Source organism: Aulonocara sp. 'chitande type north' Nkhata Bay, linkage group LG16 (assembly GCF_057382095.1).
Source record: "Aulonocara sp. 'chitande type north' Nkhata Bay isolate Kocher_YH1m ecotype deep benthic linkage group LG16, A_spYH_male_GT1.1, whole genome shotgun sequence".
In the NCBI taxonomy this organism is placed as follows: Eukaryota; Metazoa; Chordata; class Actinopteri; order Cichliformes; family Cichlidae; genus Aulonocara; species Aulonocara sp. 'chitande type north' Nkhata Bay.
The window spans coordinates 16,714,328-16,725,607 of NC_141359.1; the positions used below are offsets into that span (position 1 = coordinate 16,714,328).

Here is an 11,280-nt window from a genome sequence, read left to right on the forward strand (position 1 = left end):
ATCATTGTCAAGCTGAAAAATGAAGTTGTTACCAATACGAATTCTTTCTGTATACAAAATTTCATTAATTTTGACACGGCTCCCGCTCCCCTCTACATATTAATGACAATTTGAACAAACAATTTCAAATTTGGATTTATCACGGTATAATACTTGTTGGCACAGATTTTCAGTCCAGTTCTTGTGTAATTTGGCCTATCTCAGCCGTTTCTCCCTGTTTCCCTTCCGTAAGAATGGCTTCTTTCCATTGAGACCATTTGTATTGAGGCTTCAGTGAACACCTGATGGATTAATTGAGGGATATTATTCATCTAACAGGTTCTGTGTCAGGTCTTTGATGGAACACGACTACCCGATGCTGTTCATCTGCTAGTTTTTAGGCCCGCACATGTTCATTTGTCCTCCACTTGTCCAGTTTCCTCAAATCCTTTGAGAACACACTGCACACCATATTAGGATACGCCAAGGTTTCAGCTAATTGTGCTTTCAAAATCATCATACAATTTTATGCCAGTTACTTGTGTTATCTTTGGATAACTCATTACTCATAAATACTACTATAGAAATGGGAACAAACTCTGAGTTTTAGTGACAGGCTGCTAGCAACAGAGTGCCTCATGATAAGATTTCAGATTGGTTCTTTGTTTAGTTGTCTGTGTAGTGTAGACACGACACTGGCTTATCTCTTGGGTTAGGTGCCCTTTTCACGCTTGAATGACTCATAGATCAATGTAAAGTTGCTTGTTAAAAATCATCTTAAAATATTGGAATAAAAACTTTGAAAGACCCTCAGAAAACCTGGAGAAGTATTGCTCAAGACTACTTTAAAAATCACAACAAAATCTGGCTGCTGGGAAGCTAAATATAAAGACATCCAGGGTCACTCCATACTTTTGCACAATACTGTAGCTATATTGATTCTCTCACATGGCCCTATGATCAGCAAAACAGCAATTTCAAGTCTGAGTGCAGCAGAACAGAAGTTACTATCTGTACGTTAACAAGAAGAACTTGTGGGATCAATTCAATAGTTTCTGCTCTTTTAATTATATGGTGATAAAAATATAAGAACATGTCAATGACAAGTATTAAATTGTGAGATCAGCTATATATTAAAAAATGATTTCTGAGATGAGCATGAGAGAAGGCAAGCTTTAAAGAGATGACATATGAGTATCCATCAATATCTTTTCACCACCTGCATTTTGTCATTTTACAAAACATTATATGCCCGACCGCCTCAAGGACAGTGACTTCCTGAAGTGTCCTCTGGATGTCTCTGAGCTTATAAGCAGTTCAATGAATAATCCTTCCATAAAAGGATTGTCAGAATTGCACAGGAAACAATGATACAATATGTTACCCTATTTTAGAGGACTATACATTAGATTTTATGATTTTGTGTATGCAAAAGCCATTCTTGCAGTCTTTTCTTTGATATTCAGCTTACAAACAAGGTCCAGTCTTCCATCCTGCACATTGCCCCTGACCAACCCAGACCAAAAGATAATATGTTTTTCTTATTGTTTCAGCTGTTTCAGAGCACAAAAATCCCGAACATGGACGATAATTTCAGAACCAGCTGGATTAGTGCGGACGTGGTCCAAGTGTCTGTCTGACAGGTGGAACTCCTGACAACTTTCCACAGTCTCTCAACTGATGACACAGCGTGTGAGAGTGTATTGTGCAGTGTGACCTTCAAAATCTCAGTGTGTTTGTGTGTGTGTGTGTTTGTGCGTTTGTGATACCTCAGAGACATGAGTCGCACGGAAACACTTCATCACTGCCATCCTATTTACATGCACACACTTTTTCCTTTCAAACACGCACCCACATGTACAGCCAACTTTTCCTTCATACGCTTCCGTTCTTTTTACACAGTGACACATATACACAATTGTGTATGTGTCAATTGTGTTTCTGATAATAATCACCCAATCACATTTCATTACTGTCAACATTTACTTTTTGTCACATGACAGAAATTTAATTAAAACTTCCTGAAACAACCTGGAAGCAGCTGCAAACACACACACATACACAGGTAACGCCATAAATCACAGCAGACAGAATGGGAGTAATGAGGTGGCTAGCTGTTAGTGCTATGCACTGTAGGAAGCATGTAGCTAACTACTCCACATACTCTCGTAGTCACTGCTAAAGTCACAGAACACCGCATGCGAGGGTCAACACAGTAGGACTGCTTCACACTGTTGTCAGGGCAAACAATGTGTATGTGCTTCAGCATTATCTGAAACATTCGCTTATCAAAACTACCAAGCGAACACTACTTACTCTGAGTCTTATTTCAGTTGTATCAGCAGTAATGTCATGACTGCACTGATGCAGCTACATTTATTTAAAGGAATAATCTGACATTTTGGAAGTGCCTTTCTTGCTGTGAGTTGAGAGAATGCTACTCTGGTGTGTTTCTGTTACAAGATTAGCTACAAAATATAGCTTCTCTGTCTAAAAAAAAAAGAAACTCAGCAAATCTGGAAGAATGGGCCAGCAGGGGACAACTAATGTGATTATGAAAAAACTTCCAGCTCTATCAAAGGGAAAACAGCCCTCAGCTCCCTTCTTCTGTGACCTCATTAAATATTTTCCTGATGACTTTATGGTCTCAATTACTAATTTCAGATCATTCTGAATTAAGGCTAAAATTAAATAATTAAATTCAATTTTATTATACAGTGTATTACTCAGTTCACAACAGTTACATAAAGGTGCTTTATATTGTAAGGTAAAGACTCAATAACTTAGAAAGAAACCCCCAAAAAATCAAGGAGCTAGCTCTTGGTAACAGCGGTGAGCAAAAACTAAATTTTAACAAGAAGATACCTGCAGCCGAACCAAGCTTAGGAAAGGACAGCCATCTGCCACAATCAAATGGGTGTGAGGGGAAAGATTAGAATGATCATGTCTGAACTGAGCACTAAATCAGAGAAAAAGTCTGTGAAATCATAAAGAGTTTCTAAGCAAGGCTCAGTTAGATGATAAATAACAACAGCTAAAACAGTTTTTTGACTTTTCCAATTAGGGTGGATACTGGTAAGAGAAAGGCTTTCAAATTAATTGGAACTCTGTTTGTGCCTATAGTTGATTATTAAGCTAGAAGGAAATAATGCTGCCACTCCTCCTCCTCAGCCTATACTTCTGACAGTAAATATGACCAAGTGGTGCTGATTCCTTTAAACTAATATCTTATATTTTTCTTTCTTCATGATTTTTTATACTTACATTTTTTTTTATTGCTGAACATGATGTCTATAGGAATGAGGTTTGTGGGGGAAGAAGGCGAAAAATACAGAGAGACATGTGAGACTGCAATTCCCCATCCTGGTTCCAACTCTGGATACTGACATGTTGGGTTGTATACTTGGGCAAATATCTAGAAAGGAAACCTGTAATTTTTTTGTAACAAAGCTCATTAGAGTAAGATTATCCAGGGTGAGCTCATCTCTCAGCCTCTGAGAGACATAATGTCCGTATATTAAAGACAAGGCTTTTAAGGCGGATGTGCATTAAACCTGTAATGTTTTTAATAATCACAGGGGCGATAACTGTGGTTGTAAAAAACACTTATAGTTCTATAGAAGACAGCGGAGAAACATCCCTCCAACTGATCTCTGTAAAACATTTTCTATTGGCTCAGTCACTCATTTTAGGTCATACTAAGAAAAAGATTAAAGTCCCCTAACAACTGAATCAAGAAGAACATCTGGCATTAAATTAAATCAAACACACAAAGCTATACGCTGTAGTGACCCCTTGTGACAAATGACCAGTTTTATTGTACTCAAAAATAATACAAAAGTCCATTGTGTAAGTTTATTTATGGTGAACTGTGATTTCACACTCTTGTCCGTTCTTTTCTCATCAAATGTGGTTTCAAAACATCAAGATGGCAACGGTAAAAAACCTCATCTCGAGACTTCGAAATGGGACCTCACAAATAAGTGGATGACTTCATGGTAGCTACTTCCACTTTGTATACCGCCTATGTACAACACTAAACTAATTTTTAAGTTTTAAATATTTAGAGTTGAGGCTTATTATTTGATTTCACAAATCACTGGGTGGCCACTTATAGTGTCTATGGTTGAAAATGGTTAGCTTAGCTTGTCATAAACACTGCAATCTCCAGCTACTCTGACATGTGACATTATGTCATGTTGTTTTTGCTGCTGTATAGAATAAAGACAGAATTACATGTTCACAAGTTTTCAGATGTTGGTTAGCGGATTTAGGATGTTAGGCCAGCTGTTTTTATCTATTAAGGTAAGCTGGCTGGCTGCAGGCTTCGATTTAATATGATATAGAGGGGGATACTGACATTCTCAGCAACAGTTTCATCCCCACCTCATATTAAATAATGAATCCACACGTAATGTGATCTTGATTAAATATTGATGTCAAATCTCTGCTCTAACTGAAAAAAAGAGTACGTTGTTACAGTGAGGACATTACACCTGTCTGCTGCCAATCAACACACACACACACACACACATATACACACACATAGAATAAAACTACAATAGATTTTGCATAGAAAGAACAGTTTGTGCTTACATCACTATGTGCGTGCGTGTGTGTGCGCTCTCTGCAGGTTTCTAAACTAATCTGTCCTGACGTAACAACATGCTGCTTCTCAATCTGCCCACTGCTGGAGTCCTGGCAGACGGACACACAAACGCAGTGTTTAGTAATGTAGTCATGCTCTATAAATAGGTAAAAATTGATTTGTGTGGAGGAGAAGTGTGTGTCTTACAGTAGGATAAATCTACATTTACTGTACAACTGGACAAAAGAAACCAACAATCCAGGCAGTCTGATGGTTAACAGCCCATCCTGATGACCCTTCAGCAGCTTAATACAGTCTACATTTTTTTAAAGACATATGCCTCTTCATCTGTTTGAGAGTATCTTGGGTTTAGTCCCAAGGATAAAGGTCAGACAGCCAACATGAACATTTTGCCAGTTTGTCTGTCCACCGCCACCTGAACATCGTACCTATTAACTCAGTATTCTGCATGGTGTTGTCAGCCACAGAAACAGCTCTCATCATTGGTTATCAGACAGAACTGTCATCTCATTAACTTTGGAAATGGACTCGATACAATCCTGTAGAAGACTAAGCACACCTTATGACTCATATAACACCATTAGCAACAATAACTTGAACTTGATTCTTTTCTTTTTCAGCCATTTTGTTGTGGATTTGCGATGTGCCAGGGATCATTGTTGTGTTGCGTGACCGAGTTTTGGCCGAGCTTTAGCTGTCGGACACATGGCCACACATTTGACTCTTTGTTATGTAGTGGAGTTTATGGTCGATGAAATGGCTGCAAGGTGCCCCATCTTCTGGCAGCCCTCTGGCAAAATGCTAACTCTTGGGTTTTTTGCAATTTCTCTGAGCGTTGTATAATCTTTACTTGGGCGGAATTTGCTGGGATGTCACTTCTGGTAGGACCAGAAACTCTCTGACTGGTACTTCCTCTCAAGGCATATGGGATCAATAAGGATGTACTTAGTTTTTCCCAGGACTGCCCAGAGTATTGAGAAAACGTTCTGTTTCACATGACTATATTTTAAGATGTTTATAGCAGCTAGTCTTTTAGCTAATTAAACTTTAAACTTTTAAAATATACCAAACAACGTCTTGATGCATGCTCAATCATCCAGATAAGTAAATCTCTAAAAGTTGATTCTGTTCATCTGGACGTAGTGTTTTGTGGGAGAAACGTTTCGTCACTCATCCAAGTGACTTCTTCAGTCTCAGCTGACTGCAGGTTTCCCCAATCTTATTGTAAGATGGTGACAGATGTACCCTTAGGCCCCCTCCTCGATTCAGAGATGGTCTTTCCCTTTTCACATAAATGGCCTCCTTGACTCCGCGCTCAAACCAGCGTTCCTCCCTGTCCAAGATGCGTACATCCTCATCATTGAAAGAGTGTCCACTGGCCTGTAGGTGTAAATAGACTGCAGAGTCCTGGCCTGAAGAGGTAGCTCTTCTGTGTTGTGCCATCCGCTTCGCCAGAGGTTGTTTGGTTTCCCCGATGTATAAATCCTGGCAATCCTCCTGGCACTTAACAGCGTACACTATGTTACTCTGTTTGTGTCGGGGGACCTGATCCTTGGGTGCACCAATTGTTGGCGCAGCGTGTTTTGGGGTTTAAAAGCCACAGAGACCCGGTGTTTAGAAAAAAATGCGTCTCAACTACTCCGATACTCCTGACACATATGGGATCACGTCCTGATGACACCCAGTTTGTGCTCCAGTGGATGATGAGAGTCAAACCTTAAATACTGATCCGTATGCGTAGGTTTACGGTACACGTCAGCTTTTAGATGTCCCCCATTCCTGATGTAAACCTCACAGTCTAAGAAGGCTAACCTGCCACTTTTCATATCCTACCTGGTGAATTTGATGTGTCGGTCCACCGAGTTAATGTGATCCGTGAAATGTGGTACATTCTGAAATTTGATTTTCACCCAGGTGTCATCCACATATCTGAACCAATGGCTTGGTGGTGTTCCAGGGTAGGATAGCAAAGCCCTCTTTTCCACTTCTTCCATATACAAATTGGCCACGATGTGTGAAACTGGGGAGCCCACAGCACACCCATGTTTCTGACTATAGAACTGACCCTTGTATGTGAAGTAGGTGGAATGAAGACACAGTTCCAAAAGCAAACACACTTGGTCGATGCTGAGAGTGGTCCTGTTGCTGAAGTTGGGGTCATCCTGTAATCTCTCACGAACTACCTCCAACGCTTCCGTGACTGGGATGCATCTGTCACCATCTTACAATGCTGTGATTGCAGCCATTCCCCAACTCTCTGTGAATGGTACTCATGGCCATTGATCAGTGGTCTTTGATCAGTGGTTGTTGATCAATGGTCATGAGAATCTGCATAATTATGATGAAGGAACTGACCTCCCAGCCCAAGATGTCACCATCTTACAATAAGATTGGGGAAACCTGCAGTCAGCTAAGACTGAAGAAGTCACTTGGATGAGTGACGAAACGTTTCTCCCACTGAAAACGCTACGTCCAGATGAACAGAATCAACTTTTGGAGATATACCAAACAACTTGATTAAATCCAATCCAAGTTACTGGGGGTCAGCACAGAGACAAATATTCACACACTCCCACAACCACACTGAATCACCAATTAGCATAACACGACCCACAGTGGGACAAAGCTAGAGTACCTAAAGAAATCCACAGAGAAGCATCAACCAGGAGGTTTGAACCAACCCTCTCGTTGTTAAGTGATAGTGCTAACCACAAAAGCATCCACCAGCATGCTACCCTCAATTTTCACACAAATGTTATCTTAGCACATACTCTGCTGAAATGTCATGAAGTTTATATATCTAACAGACGTTTGCTAAGTTAAAATGGTCCAGCACACACAACAGCAGGGTAATAACCAGTGCTTCATTTTACCAACATTATTTATTATTCCCTTGATCAAACTGTTAGCATTCATATACTCTACTCACATATGTCCCGTTTTTCTGGTTCTCTTTTCCTTGGGGGTTTTTATGCTCACTGTGAATGTTTTCGTGCTCTCTCTTTGACTTTCAGCATCCCCTTAATGTCTTTAAAAGAAGGCTTCTGCTTTAGTTAAGTTGATTGGTGTTAATTAGACACAGAGAGGACGGAGAGACATTGAAGGTCAAACCAGAAAGCAGAGAGTAGCAGTCACAGAGCAGGGAATGAGGGAAGGAAGGAAAACAATATAAGGATGGATGCTCTGCTCACTTAACACTGCTGAACAATGGGGAAAAAAGGTTTCCAGGTCACAAAGAACATCCAAGAAAAACTGAGACACAAGGAAAGGAAAGGAAAGGAAAGGAAAGGAAAGGAAAGGAAAGGAAAGGAAAGGAAAGGAAAGGAAAGGAAAGGAAAGGAAAGGAAAGGAAAGGAAAGGAAAGGAAAGGAAAGGATTAGGCATCTCAGGGCAAATTCAGTTTCCAAGTCTGTTTCTGTCAGAGCAGCAACAGTCCAGCTGATCAGGGAATCAATATTAGAGTAATTAACTCTATAACATTCCTGCAACCCCAAACACGCACTGAGTCCTTAAAACTCCAGGGCTCACCGTGTTAATTATTTTACAGTGTAAACCCAGCACAGACACACACAGACACACACACACTTACATCACACTGTCATCTATGTGAAAATTAACATCTCCATGACAAAGCGAGAGTGAGACAGGACAACGCTGGACAATTTGGACTGTGTGTGTGTGTGTGTGTGTGTGTGTGTGTGTGTATGTATGTGTGTGTGTGTGTGTGTGTGTGTGTGTGTGTGTGTGTGTGTGTGTGTGTGTGTGTGTGTTGTGTTAGTAACAAGCATGAATATGCTCTATTCTCTCTCTCCTTTAGTCCTGACTTTAAAATTATACTGAACAGCATTTATATTTAACTACAGTTTTTAAAAATGCTTAAAATTCCATAAATGAATCGGGCTGATTTTCATCTTCTTGACTTGCTGTGGTGTAGTCCCTGGGCTTTCCTTGAGTTCTTATTCATTACTTGTGTTATTTTGTTAATGAGCCTTCCTTGTGCACTCTCCTATGATCCCCTATCATCATGTTTCACTGTTAGTTAACCGTCCTTTAGTTACTTCCTGTTTTACTTAGAGAGTTTGTTTTTTCATGTGTCCTGTTTCTTTTTCTTTCTTTTTTGTCCGATGCTTGGGTCCTCTCCTTACCATCACTGCCCCAAACCAGTGTATGATATTCATTATTTCCTTTTTTCCATGTACAAACTCAATTTGAAAAGTCACTACTGCTTTGAAAGCATTTTCTATTTAACCTAGTTAATATACTGCTACTACTAAAGACTGTCAGGTATCTGCAGTAACACTGATAGGAAGGCAACAGTAACTCAAATAACCACTCGTTACAACCAAGGTGTGCAGAAGAGCATCTCTAAATGCACAACACAATGAGTTCTGAAACAGAAGGGCAGCAGCAGAAGACCACACCTCAGTGCCACTCCTGTCCGCTAAGAACAGAAGACTGAGGCTACAATTCACACAGGCTCAAAACTGAAGATCTGAAAAATGTCGTGCTGCAACGTTTGGATGGTAGGCTCTTAATTTGCCATAAATAAATGAAAGCATGGATTCCCTCTGCCTTGTATCAGCGGTTCAGGCTGCTGGTGGAGTAATGGCACACTGAAGCATAATGTGTATGTCACAAAGCTCAAATCATTTCAAAATGATTTTTATAACATGACAATCAATTCACTCAAAAAGCCTCCACAGTCACCAGATCTCAGTCTGGCACCTTTTTGGAACAATTTTTCATGATAGATGGGCAACTGTGTGATTCTGTCTCATCGATAGGAACATTTCCAGCACCTTGTTGAATCTGTGCTGTGAAGAATTAAGGCAGTTCTGAAAGTGTCTGGTGAGTAAGTGTACACCTCTGTATAATTCTGAAGTATAATACCCGCCTATTTAAATTTTACTTTTACCTCGTGAGAGTTAAAAACATTATCCTTTTGCTCACTGCTGCGGTCCATTTATTGGACTTTTATTGTGTAGGTTGTGCAGTGTTGGTGGGTATTTTACTCAAGTACATTGCACCGGAGGGCAAATGTGAGTTATTGTTATTTCTTTTAATAACTTCTGCAAAAATTCAAAAACAATTTGATTGATTGATTGATTGATGTAATTAATCAAGACATAGGTGATTATCTTTGGTGACTCTGAAGAATTTTTCACCATATCACCAAGTTTTAAAATATGACTACTTGTGGCGTTTTCTCAGTTAAAGTGAATAATTTAAAGGTATGACTGTGAAATAAGGCAAGTGAAGGTGTCACCTGAGGACTCTGGGTGATTGAAAGAGATGCGTTTCTCTCCATCTTCCAGCATATTTATAATGTAACTCAAAAACAGAAACCTCAGCAACTATCAATGCGTCGGTGATATCAATTTGTGACATGTAACCGAACCATATTGAGTTTGCTTGCAATGAAATGTGCTATATAAATAAAATTGGCATTGCCACACACTCTTAGGGGTCATGTCTCTGCATTTACAATTTCTTTAATATGAGACTTTCAGTGCCCTACATGGTGTAGAGTAAATGAATGTATGCTCAGTCTAATCATTTGGGGCAGTATAAGAGAAACTGGCCAAAAATGTAAATGAGATGTATGTAAACGGGAAAACTATTATATTTAAACGCTCGTGCTGCTGCGTGGTTTTCATAAGCTTCATTTATCAAAGGAAAGAAGAGAAAAGCAAAGACACGTGAGCAGGTGAATGAATGGGACGAGAGAAAGAAGCAGGTGGAAGGTGACTTACCGGAGGACGAGGATGGATGGATAAAGAAAGTAGAGTCCTGCTTGGTTTGAAGCGCACAACTCCGCTCGCGCTGTCAGCTCCGGACCATTCACTGATAATCAATACTTAACCGATCCGAGTCTCCGCTCTGTGAGTGCCCGCGTGCGGTTTAACTGATCGGTCATCGATCGTCCATCCCATTCATCCATCAGGTATCCGGACACTGATCAACTCTGTGGGAGCAGCGGAGTGCCGCGCGCTCTGCGCTGCACTGACCAGAGGGGTAGTGCTGCGCATGCGCCACCACACACACATAAACGCATAACCCCACACACAAACGGCAACAGAGAGCAAAAGAGAGAAGCTTAAATACACCCGATGAAAAACAAAACAAAAAAAAAATACATGTGGATGGACTTTAAAGAAGACGGGCCTTTACCTGCCTGCGCGTGCGTCCGTTTGAGTGAGTGCGCGTGAAATGCAGCTTCTCCTTGATTTGTTTTCAGCTTTTGTTGAAAAAAAAAAGCAGGTGAAATCCATTTAAAAACCGTAAATACTGGCTGCAGAGCGCGGACACACACACACACACTTTTGCCAACGGTGCTCAGTGTTTGTTGCCCTCTGTCAGTATTTACTGTCAACTCACCTGACCGTGACGTCAGGCGTCATGGGTGTTATTTTATGCTTTCATCCAGTCTGTGGCATTTCAAAGACTAATTAAAATTATCTGCATCAAATGCTGTATAACGTTCAATTAAAAACCAGAAATGATTTATCCTTTTTTAAATCAAAGGTTCATGTTCAAAAATTCACGAGTGTGACAATGGTTGTGTCCTTGTACCTGACCATTTTCATCTATCTATCTATCTATCTATCAGATAGATATATCTATATATATATATATATATATATATATATATATATATATATATATATATATATCTATCTATCTATCTATCT

The 11,280-nt window shown here is 40.0% G+C and overlaps 1 protein-coding gene across 3 annotated transcripts in view; it reads right to left on the reverse strand.

The window, feature by feature from the left end:
* The window catches only part of znf385b (zinc finger protein 385B), a 66,522-nt gene extending 55,615 nt beyond the window's left edge, over positions 1 to 10,907 (reverse strand). The window contains exons 1-2 of one of the 3 annotated variants that reach the window (XM_086267832.1): positions 10,760 to 10,907; positions 10,342 to 10,609 (exon numbers count right to left, since the gene is read on the reverse strand). The gene's annotated coding sequence lies outside the window, so the exon portion shown is untranslated. Of the gene's footprint in view, positions 1 to 10,341; positions 10,625 to 10,759 lie in introns of those variants that run through there. The other 2 variants (XM_086267836.1, XM_086267831.1) reach the window with 2 other exon arrangements.
* Positions 10,908 to 11,280: the final 373 nt, after the last annotated feature.